The following is an 18,077-nucleotide window of genomic DNA, read 5'->3' as shown; positions in this document are numbered from 1 at the left end:
GCGCTAACTTTAGCCGGATCCATCTGTACACTTCCAGGGGCTACAATGAAGCCCAGGAAGGAGATGGTGTCGGCATGGAATTTACACTTTTCAGCTTTTACGTACAGGTGGTTTTCCCGGAGCCGTTGCAAAACCTGACTGACATGGTGTCTGTGAATGTCCAGATTGTCAGAATAAATTAGTATGTCATCAAGATAGACGAAAACAAAATTGTCCAAAAAGTCTCTCAACACATCATTAATCATAGCCTGAAAAACAGCAGGGGCATTAGTGAGACCAAAAGGCATTACTAAATATTCGTAGTGGCCACTAGGGGTGTTAAATCCGGTTTTCCACTCATCACCTTCCCTAATGCGAATGAGGTGATAAGCATTGCGTAGGTCAAGCTTGGTAAAAACTTTGGCCTGTTGGAGCTGATCGAAGACTGATGACATTAATGGCAGAGGGTACCGATTCTTTATTGTTATGTCGTTGAGGGGACTATAGTCTATACATGGTCGCAGGGTGCCGTCTTTCCTGGATACAAAGAAAAAGCCTGCTCCAGCAGGTGACGATGAGGGACGGATGAGTCCCGTTTTAAGTGAGGATTGTATGTAGTCTTTCATAGCATGTTTTTCGGGACCTGAAACCGAATATAGGCGCCCCTTGGGGATGGTAGATCCGGGAATGAGGTCTATAGCACAATCGTAAGGACGATGTGGTGGGAGCGATGTAGCTTTTACCTTATTAAAGACCTCCTTCAGGTGGTGATAGCAAGGAGGTACTGACGTCAAATCTGGGTGCTGTGGTTCTATGGTAAAGTGAGCAGAAACAGAGTTGATGTTCGTGGTGGTTTTTGCTGGGGCACTAACCCTCATACATTTCCCCACACAGTTCCTACCCCAGCCCCTGATTTTGCCTGTGGGCCAGTCTATGTGGGGGTTGTGGTAAATGAGCCATGGATGTCCCAATACCAGGGTGCGTGCTGGTGAGTGAAACAAAAAAAAGTTCAATACTTCGTGGTGATTATCAATGTCTATGGCTACGGGTTCTGTGACATGGGTGATCGTGAATAAAGCGCTACCATTAAGGGCGCTAGCCTTAAGGGGGGGTGTGATGACCCTTGTTTTTACTCCCAATTTCTTGGCTAAACCCCAGTCCATCAAGCTCTCATCAGCCCCAGAGTCAATTAAAACATGCATAACCACACTAATAGAGTCATTGGTTACCTTAATGGGTGTCAAGGTACGCACAGTAGCACTTGAGGCAGGATTCTGATCCCTCACCTGGGTCGACTTGGAAGGGCAGGCGGCCACGAGATGCCCCACCTCCCCACAATAGAAACATCGCCCCTCCTTAAGGCGACGTTGGCGCTCTACCAGAGGGAGTCGTGCCCGGCCCAACTGCATGGGCTCCTCTCCCCTCTCAGGCAGGGTATAGGGAAGCCGTACTGTTGGTTGAGGACCTGGAGTAGAACTGGCGGTGAGGGAAAACTGCGGCTGGTGGTCTGGATCCGTCGGACGGCCTCCTTGGAGAAACTTGAACTCCTGTAGTCGTTGGTCTGTCCTGATGGCGAGGGTGATGAGGTCGTCCAGGGTCGCGGGTAGGTCTATGGGTAGCAGTCGCTCCAGAAGCGGGCCGGCCAGCCCCTTGAGGAAGACGTCATAGAGTGCTGTAGTGTTCCATCCGCTGTCTGCGGCCAGTGTTCGAAAACGAATGGCATAATCAGAAGCTGATTCTTTCCCCTGACTAATCCTACTTAGCTCTCTGGCCCTTTCGCGCTCAGTAGAGACAGGATCAAAAGTATTTTGGAGAGTCTCTGTGAAGTCTTGGAGTGAGCTGCATATGTGAGAGCCCCTGGACCACTCGGTCATGGCCCATTTCCTTGCTCTCCCCGCCAGATAAGAGATCATAAAAGACACCTTAGCACGATCGGTGGGAAAGGCATGGGGCGAGAGCTCCAAATGCATCTCACAGCTTATGATAAATTCTTTGCATTGTCCGGGTTTGCCCGCAAAGCGTTCTGGAGGGGCCAATCGGGCTCCCACCCCACTATAAATGGTGGGGAGTACCTGAGTCATGGGGGCTGGCTGCGGCTCAGGCACATGGGGTGCGGGACCAGGCTTGGTCATTTGGGTGAACAAAAGTTGCACCTGTTCCCCAAGTTGGCCCACCTGGGAGGTAACAGCGGTCTGAAAGTTCTCTTGGATTCGGGCGATCCCCTGGATTCCCTGGCCCAAGACTGCCACCCGCTCCTCATGAGCGGAGAGGCGGGATTCCTGCGCATGAAGGGTCGCGGCCCACTGCTTCGATCCTGCTGTGTCCATACTGGCCAGAGTGTACTGTCACGACCAGAACAGGACTCTGAACACAGATGCAGGATTTGAAGACAATATATTTATTTGGACAAGGGAAGGGGTCCAAAACAGGAGAAACAAAACAGGCTATAAAAACACAACTGACCTGAGCTCTAAACTAACAAAAATATCAATAACTCAAAAACGCTCCGTCTACGGAGGGAAAAAGGGGCTATGAACAAAAAAACTACTAAGTATAACAAAAGTCGCTCCAATGGAGGTCATGCTAGAAAGCTATTCTTACCTGAGAAAACTTACAAATCAAAATACTCCCATGGATCCAAAAAGATACAAGAAACGTGGCTGTGGCTGTGGACAATGCTATGGCAAGGGAACGCTGGAGGTACGCACATGAAGTAACGAGACACTCTGGCACAAGACAAGAGGAGGACGAGACATTTATACACATGAGGGAGTGTGACACAGGTGGGAACAATCAGGCAATCAGGAGAGACGTCAGACCAGTGAAACAGGAGGAAAGGCAAGTGACCTGAAATGAGAGGGAGAGTTAATCTTTCAAAATAAAACAGGAAATGGCAAGACAACATGACAACAGACGAAACCCAGACAAGACTTCACCCAGGTGTGACACATTGCAGTGATTTCTCCAGATTCTCTGAACCATTTGATGATATTACAGACCGTAGATGGTGAAATCCCTAAATTCCTTGCAATAGCTGGTTGAGAAAGGTTTTTCTTAAACTGTTCAACAATTTGCTCACGCATTTGTTGACAAAGTGGTGACCCTCGCCCCATCCTTGTTTGTGAATGACTGAGCATTTCATGGAAGCTGCTTTTATACCCAATCATGGCACCCACCTGTTCCCAATTAGCCTGTTCACCTGTGGGATGTTTCAAATAAGTGTATGATGAGCATTCCTCAACTTTCTCAGTCTTTTTTGCCACTTGTGCCAGCTTTTTTGAATCATGTTGCAGGCATCAAATTCCAAATGAGCTAATATTTGCAAAAAATAACAAAGTTTACCAGTTTGAACGTTAAATATCTTGTCTTTGCAGTCTATTCAATTGAATATAAGTTGAAAAGGATTTGCAAATCATTGTATTTTGTTTTTATTTACCATTTACACAACTTCACTGGTTTTGGGTTTTGTGGATGAATAAATCTCAACAGCATATACTGAATCTTGAACAACAGGGATATCTACAGCTAAATAATGAGACAAAATATCAACTTCACAGCAGAAAAACAACTGCAGACATGAATTGTAGATCAGACTAATATTTGTAGCAGGAAATCAACGGCAAAAAAACCTTTTTCTCATTAGCGTCACGATCACAGCAGCACTCATTATGTCAATCAAATATGTTACTTAGCGATGCACAGTAAATCCAACTTGTCTTTCACTCATTAATGTTTAATTTGTGGACCCCTCAGATGTAAAGACAATCTTTTCTTCTGTAAATCCTTGTGAGTGTCAAAGGAAGTGAGGTCGTAGCGAGCAGTGATGTCTTGGTGGTGATATATGGCTTAAATCTTTCAAAGATATTTTACTTTAGCGCGTAAAAATAGACTCCATCTCATTTTAAATATTTTTTAATGATGGCTTATATATTTGCCTCTAAACCTTTCAAAATACGCCCACATTTTCACTGATTTAGGGAAATAAACAGTACACGAATGGGACTCTAGTCTAGACCATGGCCTGAAACCTGGAAGTGCCTCTCGGTCACTGGATTAATTATATTTTATATTTAATCTTGTTATTAATGATCTTTCATACCTAATCTTGTTATTAATGATCTTTCATATCTAATCTTGTTATTAATGATCTTTCATATCTAACATTGTTATAACCGATATTTCATATCTAACATTGTGATTAATTATTTTTCCTATCTAAAATTATTATTCATGATCTTTCATATCTGACATTGTGATTAATGATCGTTCATATCTAACATTGTTATTAATGATCGTTCATCTCTAACATTGTTATTAATGATATTTCATATCTAACATTGTTATTAATGATCTTTCATATCTAACATTGTTATTAATTATCTTTTATATCTAATCTTGTTTTTAATGATATTTCATATATAACATTGTGATTATTTTTCCTATCTAAAATTATTATTCATGATCTTTCATATCTGACATTGTTATTAATGATCGTTCATATCGAACATTGTTATTAATGATCGTTCATCTCTAACATTGTTATTAATGATCTTTCATATCTAACATTGTTAATAATGATCTTTAATATCTAACATTGTCATTAATGATATTTCATATCTAACATTATTAATTATCTTTTATATCTAATCTTGTTTTTAATGATCTATCATATCTAACATTGTTATAACTGATATTTCATATCTAACATTGTGATTATTTATTTTTCCTATCTAAAATTATTATTCATGATCTTTCATACCTGACATTGTTATTAATGATCTTTCATATCTAACATTGTTAGTAATGATCGTTCATCTCTAACATAGTTATTAATGATCTTTCATATCTAACATTGTTAATAATGATCTTTAATATCTAACATTGTTATTAATGATATTTCATATCTAACATTGTTATTAATGATCTTTCATATCTAACATTGTTATTAATTATCTTTTATATCTAATCTTGTTTTTAATGATATTTCATATATAACATTGTGATTATTTTTCCTATCTAAAATTATTATTCATGATCTTTCATATCTGACATTGTTATTAATGATCGTTCATATCTAACATTGTTATTAATGATCGTTCATCTCTAACATTGTTATTAATGATCTTTCATATCTAACATTGTTATTAATGATATTTCATATCTAATCTTGTTTTTAATGATCTATCATATCTAACATTGTTATAACTGATATTTCATATCTAACATTGTGATTATTTATTTTTCCTATCTAAAATTATTATTCATGATCTTTCATACCTGACATTGTTATTAATGATCTTTCATATCTAACATTGTTAGTAATGATCGTTCATCTCTAACATAGTTATTAATGATCTTTCATATCTAACATTGTTAATAATGATCTTTAATATCTAACATTGTTATTAATGATATTTCATATCTAACATTGTTATTAATGATCTTTCATATCTAACATTGTTATTAATTATCTTTTATATCTAATCTTGTTTTTAATGATATTTCATATATAACATTGTGATTATTTTTCTAAAATTATTATTCATGATCTTTCATATATGACATTGTTATTAATGATCGTTCATATCTAACATTGTTATTAATGATCGTTCATCTCTAACATTGTTATTAATGATATTTCATATATAACATTGTGATTAATGATATTTCATATCTAACATTGTTATTAATGATCTTTCATATCTAACATTGTTATTAATGATATTTCATATCTAACATTGTTATTATCTTTTATATCTAATCTTGTTTTTAATGATCTATCATATCTAACATTGTTATAACTGATATTTCATATATAACATTGTGATTAATTATTTTTCCTATCTAAAATTATTATTCATGATCTTTCATATCTGACATTGTTATTAATGATCGTTCATATCTAACATTGTTATTAATGATCGTTCATCGCTAACATAGTTATTAATGATCGTTCATATCTAACATTGTTTTTAATGATCTTTCATATCTAATCTTGTTATTAATGATCTTTCATATCTGACATTAATGATCTTTCATATCTAACATTGTTATTAATGATTGTTCATTTCTAACATTATTAATTATCTCTAATATCTAACATTGTTATAACTGATATTTCATATCCAACATTGTGATTAATTATTTTTCCTATCTAAAATTATTACTAATGATCTTTCATATCTGACATTGTTATTAATGCTCTTTCATATCTAACATTGTTATTAATGATCGTTCATATCTAACATTGTTATTAATGATCGTTCATCTCTAACATTGTTATTAATGATCTTTCATATCAAACAATGTTATTAATGATCGTTCATATCTAACATTGTTATTAATGATCTTTCATATCTGACATTATCAATGATCTTTCATAACTAACACTGTTATCAATGACCTTTCATATCTAACATTGTTATTAATGATCTTTCATATCTAACATTGTTATTAATGATCGTTCATATTGAACATTGTTATGAATGATCTTTCATATCTAATCTTGTCAATAATGATCTTTCTTATCTAACATTGTTATAATTGATCTTTCATATCTAACATTGTTATTAATCTTTCATATCTGACATTATTAATGATCTTTCATATTTAACACTGTTATTGATGCTCGTTCATATCTAACATTGTTATTAATGAGCGTTCATATCGAACATTGTTATTAATTATCTTTCATATCGAACATTGTTATTAATGATCGTTCATATCTAACATTGTTATTAATGATCGTTCATATCGAACATTGTTATTAATGATCGTTCATATCCAACATTGTTATTAATGATCTTTCATATCTAACATTATTAATGATCTTTCATACCTGACATTGTTATTAATGATCTTTCATATCTAACATTGTTAGTAATGATCGTTCATCTCTAACATAGTTATTAATGATCTTTCATATCTAACATTGTTAATAATGATATTTAATATCTACATTGTTATTAATGATATTTCATATCTAACATTGTTATTAAAGATCTTTCATATCTAACATTGTTATTAATTATCTTTTATATCTAATCTTGTTTTTAATGATATTTCATATATAACATTGTGATTATTTTTCTTATCTAAAATTATTATTCATGATCTTTCATATCTGACATTGTTATTAATGATCGTTCATATCTAACATTGTTATTAATGATCGTTCATCTCTAACATTGTTATTAATGATCTTTCATATCTAATATTGTTAATAATGATCTTTAATATCTAACATTGTTATTAATGATATTTCATATCTAACATTGTTATTAATGATCTTTCATATCTAACATTGTTATTAATTATCTTTTATATCTAATCTTGTTTTTAATGATCTATCATATCTAACATTGTTATAACTGATATTTCATATATAACATTGTGATTAATTATTTTTCCTATCTAAAATTATTATTCATGATCTTTCATATCTGACATTGTTATTAATGATCGTTCATATCTAACAGTGTTATTAATGATCGTTCATCGCTAACAGTTATTAATGATCGTTCATATCTAACATTGTTTGTAATGATCTTTCATATCTAATCTTGTTATTAATGATCTTTCATATCTGACATTAATGATCTTTCATATCTAACATTGTTATTAATGATTGTTCATTTCTAACATTATTAATTATCTCTAATATCTAACATTGTTATAACTGATATTTCATATCCAACATTGTGATTAATTATTTTTCCTATCTAAAATTATTACTAATGATCTTTCATATCTGACATTGTTAATAATGCTCTTTCATATCCAACATTGTTATTAATGATCGTTCATATCTAACATTGTTATTAATGATCGTTCATCTCTAACATTGTTATTAATGATCTTTCATATCAAACAATGTTATTAATGATCGTTCATATCTAACATTGTTATTAATGATCTTTCATATCTAACATTGTTATTAATGATCTTTCATATCTGACATTATCAATGATCTTTCATAACTAACACTGTTATCAATGACCTTTCATATCTAACATTGTTATTAATGATCTTTCATATCTAACATTGTTATTAATGATCGTTCATATTGAACATCGTTATGAATGATCTTTCATATCTAATCTTGTCAATAATGATCTTTCTTATCTAACATTGTTATAATTGATCTTTCATATCTAACATTGTTATTAATCTTTCATATCTGACATTGTTATTAATGATCTTTCATATTTAACACTGTTATTAATGCTCGTTCATATCTAACATTGTTATTAATGAGCGTTCATATCGAACATTGTTATTAATTATCTTTCATATCGAACATTGTTATTAATGATCGTTCATATCTAACATTGTTATTAATGATCGTTCATATCGAACATTGTTATTAATGATCGTTCATATCCAACATTGTTATTAATGATCTTTCATATCTAACATTATTAATGATCTTTCATACCTGACATTGTTATTAATGATCTTTCATATCTAACATTGTTAGTAATGATCGTTCATCTCTAACATAGTTATTAATGATCTTTCATATCTAACATTTTTAACGATCGTTGACATCTAACATTGTTATTAATGATCTTTCATATCCCATATTATTAATGATCTTTCATATCTAACATTGTTATTAATGATCGTTCATATCTAATCTTGTTAATAATGATTTTTCCTATCTAAACGTGTTAATAATGATTTTTCCTATCCAACATTATTATTAATGATCTTTCATATCTAACATTGTTATTAATGATCTTTCATATCTAACATTGTTATTAATGATCTTTCATATCTAACATTGTTAATAATGATCTTTGATGAATATGAAATATGTCAAAATAAGGTGAACTGACCGTGACTACGGTCCATGCAGCGTGTCCTTACAAGACTACTGTCTGAAGTGCCTTTGGGCATGACGTCAAGGCCTTCTTGAGCAGGTCACTTTGATGAGGACAGCAGGAAATCTGCCCGGCAGCTTCGGTACGTGCTGCCATGTTTGTGTGGCTCACGTGCACACCATCACGTGCACATCTTACACTTCACTGCCTTCCATCCTTGAGGGAACATGTTTGTATCCTTCCTGCTGACTAAGACTTTGACATATTACACATTATGCTGTTGTATTACAATACACTATGTGTCAAAAGTATTAGATCTTTTCAAGGTACTGATACTAAAATATCGATGCCAGCGATACAACATCGTTATGCTCTAATATCAACTCTCAAATCAAAATATCGATACTTTTCATACTTTAGCTCAGGGGTGTCCAATTTTTTCCCACCAAGGGCTGAAAAGTCATGTATGGGGGGACATTTTGATATATTTGTATCCTTAAAAAAATGCTAAAACAAATATTATATATATATATTTAAATACATAACTTTGTGTTATAGGTAACTAAGTATATTGTTATTGTTAGTTAGTTTCAAATGTATGCTCCAAAAACAATTTGAAATGTGGACTCGTCAGACCGCAGAACACTTTTACACTTTGCATCAGTCCATCTTAGATGAGCTCGGGCCCAGTGAAGCCGGCGGCGTTTCTGGGTGTTGTTGATAAATGGCGTTCGCTTTGCATAGTACGAGTTTAAAATTGCACTTACAGATGTAGCGACAAACTGTAGTTACTGACAGTGGTTTTCTGAAGTGTTCCTGAGCCCATGTGGTGATATCCTTTACAAGTTTTTTGATGCAGTACCCCCTGAAGGATCGAAGGTAACGGGCATTCGGTGTTACGGGCCGTGATTTCTCCAGATTCTCTGAACCTTTTGATGATATTACAAGCCTTAGATGGTGAAATCCCTAAAATCCTTGCAATGGCTCATTGAGAAATGTTGTTCTTAAACTGTCCGACAAGTTGCTCACGCATTTGTTCACAAAGTGGTGATGACTGAGCATTTCATGGAAGCTGTTTTTATACCCAATCATGGCACCCACCTGTTCCCAATTAGCCTGTTCACCTGTGGGATGTTCCAAATAAGTGTTTGATGAGCACTCCTCAACTTTCTCAGTCTTTTTTGCCACTTGTGCCAGCTTTTTTTGAAACATGTTGCACGCATCAAATTCCAAGTGAGTTAATATTTGCAAAAAATAAAGTTTTCAAGTTCGAACGTTAAGTATCTTGTCTAAAAAGGATTTGCAAATCATTGTATTCTGTTTTTATTTACAATTTACACAACATGCCAACTTCACTGGTTTTGGGGTTTGTGTTTAGTGTTGTGAAAATAAACTGTTGCGTTTTGGACCAGTTGTTCCTCCCAGGGAATTCAAGTCACAAGTCGCTCCCAAGCTCTTTACGACACTTAAAGCTGAGTAGAAAAACCACCAGACAGAATAGGTATTTTGTAATATATTTGCAAAGCTTTGCATATATACATTGAGACCAGTCCAGCATAGAACATTCAATCGCGCCGCTAAGATGGTCTGCCCCCCCCCCGACAAAACCCTCTCCCCTCTTAAGTCTCTCTTCCTCCCCCCCCTGGCAGTCATGTCTCTCCAGCCAAAACACATGTCCATTATCTCTCTCTCTCTAACATTCCTCACTCAAGGTTAAGCACACAGTTTTGCAGACAACCAAAAGACCACATTTGGAAGAAAAACACTAGCTGTTTTGTAATATGATTATGAAATAAAAAGAAGTAACACTTAAATTCGGATACATGTAAATATCTGCCTCCGACAAAACCAACACACAACAATTGCTGTTTAAAAGACGAGTGATGATAACTTCGTCCATATTTAGCCTGAGCGTCACTTATTTTTCTTGCAATTTTGTCAAAGCTGGGCTTCACAATGTCATGGTACATGTTGGAATTCACATTTTCCCAATGAACCACAGCTCATCCAATGTGGGCAGCACTCATGCAGCCCCACACCACAAGTGTGTTGACGCAGAATTGGTTGTGTTGTTTTTTTTTTCCAGTGCAGAGTAATTCTGAACTGCTGTAAATTTCCTGCTCGCACAGCATTTCTTGTAGAATATTACATGACTCACGTAATACTTTTTCTTTAGTGACTGTGCCAGAGGTACACATGCACTCTACTGAGGTGGCAAATTATGACACAAGCAAACAATCTGAAGATCCCCATCATATCAATTCCTAGATGTGATCCAAATTATTACACAAAATAAAAACGTAACGCTATTAATACCATTAACAAACATTCCTCAAAACAATGGACTTTTTAAACATCAGATCATTGTCTCCCAAAACGTTGTCAATTAAAAAGGTCATTAGAGACAACAATCTTAACATTTTGGTCACAGCGAAACCTGGCTCAAACCAGATGAATTCTTCCCGCTTAACGAGGCATCTCCTTCTAACTGTAAGAGTGCACATGTTGCTCGTCCCCTTAAAAGGGTTGGAAGGGTCGCACTAATATGTAATGAAAACCTTAACCTTACCCCTAACCTAGGTAATAAATATAAACCATTTGAGGTGCTTACTGTGAGGTCTGTCACACTCTCCATCTGGTTTGTCGCTAATCTAGTGACACACGCAGATAATATAATTATAATGGGGGATATTAATATCCATACGAATACCCCATCAGACCCTCCGTGCGTGGCGCTCCAGTCTATAATTGATAGCTGTGGTCTTACACAAATAATAAATTAACCCACGCATCGTAACCGTAATACGATAGAGCTAGTCCTTGTCCGGGGTGTCACCACCTCCAAAGTTATGATATTCCCGTACACTAAAGTAATGTCCGATCATTACCTTATAAAATTCGATGTTCTGACTAGCTACAAATAACCACTGCTTTAGCAGCCACAACTACGATTCTTGCTGGCCTACTGCCTTTGGTAATGGCGCCATTCCCAAATTTTGTGGGCTCTATCGATAACCTCACTAACAACTTTAACGATGCCCTACACAACAACATTGTTAAAGCTAAAAAAGAACCATAAAAGGCGTACCCCATGGTTTACAGAAGAAACTAGAGCTCTTAAACTATCATGTAGAAAGCTGGAACGCAAATGGCGTGCGACTAAACTGGAGGTTTTCCATCAAGCATAGAGTGATAGTTTAATAACTTATAACCGCACGCTTACCTTAGCTAAAACTAATTACTACTCCAATCTCATCCGCTTAAATAAAAACGCTCCTAAATATTTGTTCAGTACAGTCGCAGCACTAACCCAACAAGGGACTCCACCCAGTAGCTCCACCCACTCGGCAGATTACTTTATGAATTTCTTTAATAAGAAAATTTAACTAATTAGAAAGGAGATTAAAGACAACGCATCCCAGCTACAACTAGGATCTACTAACGTAGATACAAATGTATGTACGATGGCTATTTCCTTCCAAAACGGTCTCTCTTTTTGATGAAATAATATTAGAGGAACTGCTGCAGCGTGTAAATGGGACAAAACAAACAACATGTTTACTTGACCCACTTGCTGGGAAACTTATCAAAGAGCTGTTTGTAATATTAGGACCATCAGTGCTAAATATTATTAACTTATCACTTTACTTCTTCTTCTGTCGTGTGTCTTTAGATTTTCAGCTCTGTTGAGGCGAGCCAGGTCAACGTGTCATCGTCCAGGTCAATCAGACCTTGTTCGCCATTCGGTGGCCGGTGTTTGGGGCAACTAGTTACTATATGCTCTACTGTCTGGACTGAGTCCCCACACTCGAAGGATGCATCTTCCACAAGTCCCCACCTCTTCATTGCTGCTCCGTAGCGTCCGACGCCGGTCCTCAAGCGGTTGAGGGTTGTCCACTGCTTCCGGGGCAGTTCCTGGCCGGAGACATCTGTGGGGTCGTCGATGTAGTGGTGCAGCCTAGATGGTTCTGCTAACTTCCACTGTTCTCTCCATCTCGTCTTGACCCAGGTGGCCTTGGAAGTATCAGCTGATGTTGTGCTGAGCAGCTCGAGGGCTTGCATGGCAAAGGGGCGCCTTGACTTTAGGCGCACGCGTCGTGGTGTTTCTGTGACGATCTTATGGAGGAGGTGGGATTCGCTGGTCTGTGCCTTTCGGGAGAGGGCCAGTGTGGCTGCTTCTCGTCTGATGTTTGCCGGGGCGATGCCAGCGAGGATGGGCAGTAGGTTTACTGGGGTCCCTCGCAGGCACCCGGAGACGGTCCGCAGGGCACTGTTGAGGGCGACATCCAACTTCTTTACATGGGCGCTACGGCACCAAACCGGGGCACAGTACTCGGCGGCTGAGAACACCAGGGCCAGCGTGGACTTGTGCAGTGTCTTCGTCGTGGCTCTCCATGTGGTTCCGGCTAGCCGCCGTACTAGGGTGGTACGGGCACTTGTCTTTGTCTTGGCACTGTGCAGGTGTTGTTTGAATGTCAGTGTTCTGTCAAGCTTCACACCGAGGTACGTGGGAACGGGCTGGGACTGTAACCGGTAGAGATGCGCGGATAGGCAATTATTTCATCCGCAACCGCATCACAAAAGTCGTCAACCATCCGCCATCCACCCGAACTAACATTTAATCAAAACCGCACCCGCCCGTTGTTATATATCTAATATAGACGATGCAAGGCATTAGTGAGGTTATAAAGCTTTTGCCTGTTAAAGAAAGGAGACTGATCCAATGCAGCAGAGACATTCGCGTGCCACGCTGTCACGGCCCAGACGCACACCAGTGCGCAATCATCTGGGAGCCGCGCTGAGCGCACCTCTAAGTACGTGGAGGTGCGATGTCCCTCGCACCCGCGGCGGCTCCACCCGGGCTCGCGCCCGAGGCTTCAGCGCGCACCGCGGCGGCCATCCTACTCGTCGCAGCCTAGCCCTCGCGGCTCTCGCTGCCGGCGACGGCCGGGTATGAGCCCGACGCTCCAGCGCCATCCATTTTCAGGGCTAGTTGATTCGGCAGGTGGGTTGTTACACACTCCTTAGCGGGTTCCGACTTCCATGGCCACCGTCCTGCTGTCTATATCAACCAACACCTTTTCTGGGGTCTGATGAGCGTCGGCATCGGGCGCCTTAACCCGGCGTTCGGTTCATCCCGCAGCGCCAGTTCTGCTTACCAAAAGTGGCCCACTCGGCTCACCAGGGTGAGCCCCACCCCTTTCGTGAGCGCACTGCGCGCGGAGTGACCCCTGTTACGCGCCCCCAGCAACGGGGGTGGCGGGCAGGTAAGCTGCGCGCACGGAGTGACCCCTGTTACGAGCCCCCGGCCACGGGGGTGGCGGGCAGGTAAGCTGCTTACCTGCTGCGCGTGACGCCGGCTGCGGCAAAGGCGGACGAGGCGGGGTGTCGGTGCGGTGGGCGCGGTGGTGACCCTGGACGTGCGTCGGGCCCTTCTTGCGGATCACCTCAGCTACGGCTCCCGGTGGGGCCCTCTCGGGGAAAGGGGCCTCGGTCCCGGAGCCCGGCGAGGCGTCCCTTCTCCGCTCCGTAAAAGTGTCCATCTCTTTTTTTCTTCTTCTTCTGTTGTGGAATATGCTGCGGGTGCCTGCTCGTTTTTCGTATGTGGGTAACAACATTTAACTATGTATATATATTTCCGAATTGGTTTAACTGCCACCCGCCTGAATCTATTTAAAATCTAATTTTTTTTTATTTCAACCGCACGACCCGACCCGCGGATAAAATCAAATTTTTTTTTATTTCAACCGCCCGACCCGCGGATAATCCGCGGACTCCGCAGTTGTGTCCGCAAACCGCGCATCTCTAGTAACCGGTCATTATCCACCATGATGTTCATCTCACGGGCTGCTTCCATGTTGTTGAGGTGGAACATTGAAGATGTTGTTTTATCCATGCTGAGCTTGAGACACCATTTCCTCAAGTATGATGACAGGATGTTCATGTCCTCAGAGAGGTCCTGTTCCGCTGCTTCCCAGGATGGCTTACTAAGTAGGATGGCCAGATCACTTCTTTGACTGAGTTGCAGGCAGGTCATGGATATAAATGTTGACAACATTTATATCAACTTTAGGTACTGTTCCCCTTGCATTCAAAAAAAGTGGTTATTCATCCTTTGCTCAAAAGACCTAACCTCATGGTAAACTACCGGCCGGCGTCCCACCTTCCCTTTATCTCGAAAATCCTTGAATAAATTGTTGCACAGCAGCTAAATGAACACTTAGCGTCTAACAATCTCTCAGGGCAAATCACTCTACGGAGACAGCCCTTGCAAAAATGACTAATGACCTGTTGCTAACTATGGATGCTGATGTTGCTGCTACTTGATCTTAGCGCTGCATTCGATACCGTCAATCATAACATTCTATTAGAACGTATCAAAACGCGTATTGGCCTAGCCTTTTCTTGGTTTAACTCCTATCTTACAGGGAAAGGAGAAGTCCAGCCCCCCGGTCCTTAGCTTCTTGGGAATATGGCTTCCAGAACCATTCAGTTGAATATCCCTGCTGTACGCCGACTACCGGTACTCTAAAGAAAATCCAAGTTTATCATTTTGATCTTTGAGTGTGCTGCTGGTGAGTCACTCGACTCCAAGTAGTGACATTCAGACGTGCGTCTAAATAAGAAACTTACTGCTGAGCGCCTATAAAAGGTCCTTCACCCTTCCTTCCTTCCTTCCTTCACTCATCCCATTGACCTTTCCTGAGTCCCTGGCATCATTTGTCAGCACGCAGGTGAATCATACTCACAGAACATGAATCATACTCACAGTGCCCTCATTATTAATATGAAGGATTATTACTATTGTTATTATATAAAGGATGTGTAACAGATGGAGTACACATGCTCCTTCACCGCTTACGTGAATGGCCTGTCGCTATGCTGTACGTCAGAGGTCAAAGCAAAGATGAGTGAGCAGGCTCCGACTCTCGTAGAAAAATTCACGAGAAAAGAACCTGGGATAAAACTTTTTGGAAGTTTTCAACAAATACACGAGGTGCATTCAAGAAAAGCATTTTTAAAAAGTTCCTGTGACATTCTGACATTAAAACTGCATTTGTGTCCAAACATTGGTTTTTGTGTTAAAGCGGACGATAACATTGCTATTTTCTCTTAACCTTACCCCTAACCTAGGTAATAAATACAAATCATTTGAGGTGCTTACTATGAGGTCTTTCACACCACTACCTCTCCATCTGGCTGTTATCTATCGTCCCCCTGAGCCCAATTCGGACTTTATCAGTGAATTTTCAGAGTTTGTCGCTGGTCTAGTGATGCACGCAGATACTATAATTATAATGGGGGATTTTAATATCCTTATGAATACCCCGTCAGACCATACTTGCCAACCTTGAAACCTCCGATTTCGGGAGGTGTGTGTGTGGGGGGGTGGGGGTGGGGTGGGGGCGTGGTTGGGGGCGTGGCTAAGAGGGGAGAAGTATATATATATATATAGAAGAAATATTTGACTTTCAGTGAATTCTAGCTATAAATATATATTTATTTTATTGTGTATATATATATATATATATATATATATATATATATATATATATATATATATATATATATATATATAAAAGAAATACTTGAATTTTAGTGTTCATTTATTTACACATATACTTGTTGGGTTAAGGGTTGAATTGTCCATCCTTGTTCTATTCTCTGTCACTATTTTTCTAACCATGCTGAACGTCCTCTCTGATGATGCATTGCTGTGTGGCACGCACAAAAGTGCTTTCATCAAATGCACTAGATGGCAGTATTGTCCTGTTTAAGAGTGTCACAACATTGCTGTTTACGGCAGACAAACTGCTTTACGGTAGACGAAAACGTGACTGCTGTTGTTGTGTGTTGTTACCGCGCTGGGAGGACGTTAATGAAACCGCCTAACAATAAACCCACATAAGGAACTAAGAACTCGCCCTCGATCATTCTACAGTTATAACGTCATTGGGCAGGCACACCGTTTATATTGTGGGAAAGCCTGAGTCCGCCTGAATTTCGGGAGATTTTCGGGAGATAATTTGTCCCGGGAGGTTTTCAGGAGAGGCGCTGAATTTCGGGAGTCTCCCGGAAAATCAGGGAGGGTTGGCAAGTATGCGTCAGACCCTCCGTGCGTGGCTCTCCAGACTATAATTGATAGCTGTGGTCTTACACAAATAATAAATGAATCCACGCATCGCAACGGTAATACGATAGTTCTAGTCTTTGTCCGGGGTGTCACCACCTCCAAAGTTATGATACTCCCGTACACTAAAGTAATGTCCGATCATTGTGTTATGTTTGTTGTCTTCTCACTGCCTTCTCTATTGGTTTTTCAGTTTCTTCCACAGTCTTTTGTCCCCAACGAGGCACACCTGCTACTAATCACCTCCTGGTAGCATTTAAGTGCGTCTCCACCAGCTGGTCCCTGCCGGTTATTGTTCCTGAACTCCGCTCTGACATGTGCTACCTTGATTCTGCTTCCCTGGTATGTTGCCTTCGCATATTTCTGTAATATTGACCTCGTTGTGTTTTTGTTTTCCTAGCCACCTTGTTTTGAGAGGACTAGTTTTTGCCACGCTGTGTGCGTCCTGACCTTTGCTCCGCCAACCTCTGAAAGAGACTACCGTATTTTCCGCACTATTAGCCGCACCTAAAAACCACACATTTACTCAAAAGCTGACAGTGCGCCTTATAACCCGGTGCGCTTTATATATGGATAAATATTAAGATTCATTTTCATAAAGTTTCGGTCTCGCAACTTCGGTAAAAAGCCGCCATCTTTTTTCCCGGTAGAACAGGAAGCGCTTCTTCTTCTTCGCAAGCAACCGCCAAGGTAAGCACCCGCCCCCATAGAACAGGAAGCGCTTCTTCTTCTACTGTAAGCAACCACCCGCCCGCGTAGAAGAAGAAAAAGCGCGCGGATATCACCGTACGTTTCATTTCCTTTGTGTGTTTACATCTGTAAAGACCACAAAATGGCTCCTACTAAGCGACAGGTATCCCGTTCATGAAAAGACGCAATCTCTCCATCCGCACACGGATTACTATTTCACAGCAACTGATATTCCTGTGAACCGCACTATGGATACAACGGGAGCACGTACGGTGAATATTCGCACCACAGGGAATGAGAAGTCATCCTTCACTGTGGTTCTAGCTTGCCATGCTAATGGCCAGAAACTTCCACCCATGGTGATATTCAAAAGGAAGACCTTGCCAAAAGAGACCTTTCCAGCCGGCGTCATCATAAAAGCTAACTCGAAGGGATGGATGAAGAAAAGATGA

Source organism: Nerophis lumbriciformis, linkage group LG05, assembly GCF_033978685.3.
Source record: "Nerophis lumbriciformis linkage group LG05, RoL_Nlum_v2.1, whole genome shotgun sequence".
Taxonomy (NCBI): Eukaryota; Metazoa; Chordata; class Actinopteri; order Syngnathiformes; family Syngnathidae; genus Nerophis; species Nerophis lumbriciformis.
Note: the sequence above shows the minus strand (reverse complement) of the source record.